General features: G+C 35.2%; 1 non-coding gene across 1 annotated transcript; it reads left to right on the top strand.

Moving 5' to 3' along the window:
* The first annotated feature begins 217 nt into the window (after window positions 1-217).
* On the top strand, window positions 218-320 carry LOC113220514. The gene has a single exon (XR_003307387.1). It is a non-coding gene; the product is annotated as a U6 spliceosomal RNA (small nuclear RNA).
* The last annotated feature ends 1,016 nt before the right edge of the window (window positions 321-1,336 follow it).

Here is a 1,336-nt window from a genome sequence, read left to right as displayed (position 1 = left end):
ACCTGCCGTTGGCCCTGCAAGTAATGTGTTTCCATAATAACGAAAATCTCTCAGGCTACTTGCATCTCTACCTCAAGTCTTTTAAATATTTTAAAATTCTACCTCACAGGAAGTCATTCAATAGAATTCTCTGTATCTAAAGTAGGTAATTTGGATTTAACAGAGCTAAGCTCATCCATGACTCATGAGTATCCATGTATAAAACAGGGCTTTATACTTGTTTCAGCAGCACATATTCTAAGACTGGATCAGTACAGAGCAGATAAGCATGGCTGCTGCCTAAGGATGGCGTACAAATTCAGAAAGCATTTCACATTTTGCACAGTCACAAGAAGGTCATTTGACTATTTGTTAACTAGCTCCAAGGAAACAGTGCAAGTCAGACCAAAACAGGAGACATCCAATATTGAAATTGTTGTTACTGTTATTATAAAAGTATTCGTGTAAGGTGATCTGTGAAATGAGAACAGCGCTGAGTATGGGATGTTACATGCAAATATGTTGTTAGTCCATGACTTGGAAATGAGGAAACGATAACTTGCATCTCTTTCATGGAATCAAAAAAACAAGACAAGCAAAGTTTTGTCTTGTATGTCAGTTGGAGAGGACCAAGAAGATGCAGCCTCTAACACAGACCCGCTGGCTCTGAGTTTGAGGAGGTAGAGAAGGAATGGTAGTTGTCCAAGTCAGGTTTTGACATTTATTAGTTTTCTGCCCTCAGTGTGATTGATGAGCTCAGGAATAGTGAACAATTAGGTAACCTAGTTTAATGAGATAATATATTTATATATAAATTTAGTTACAAGTTATGAATTAGCTAAAATGCTCTGAACTACAAACCATAATGAATAGAACTAATAACCAAAATTAGCACTTAGTAACATTTTCTGAAAACTGTGACATTCAAATATTAGAACCTATGAAAAAACGCCCATCAGGTTTTGAGATTCCAAAATTGTTTCAGCAATACAGTTCAAGAATAAATTATTCCATTGCTTTACTATTTCTCTGAATATTTAAACGTTATCTCATTACATTCTCCTAACAACCTAGTGAGGTAAGGTAGTAAAATCTTTATTTTTTAGAAAAAGCCATGGAGCCTAAGGGAAGCAACTGGTCTAAAAACAAAATACCTATGGGTTACAGAGTGAGGACTTACTCTGAGTGCAGGACACTTTCCAGGATGTTAAGCTAATTAGAATTAATTTACTGAGCTACGCTTCTCTCAGTTTATGAGTACTTCATGTTTTTCTTCTTTAATTAGAAGCTTAGTAAGTTTATAGTGCTTAAAATTTTAAAGTGTGTAGGACATTAGAGTTTTGATATTAGCTCTGAT

The sequence above is a fragment of the Piliocolobus tephrosceles genome, unplaced genomic scaffold (assembly GCF_002776525.5).
Source record: "Piliocolobus tephrosceles isolate RC106 unplaced genomic scaffold, ASM277652v3 unscaffolded_1466, whole genome shotgun sequence".
NCBI classification, from domain to species: domain Eukaryota; kingdom Metazoa; phylum Chordata; class Mammalia; order Primates; family Cercopithecidae; genus Piliocolobus; species Piliocolobus tephrosceles.
Note: the sequence above shows the minus strand (reverse complement) of the source record. Positions and strands in the feature narration are given on the sequence as shown.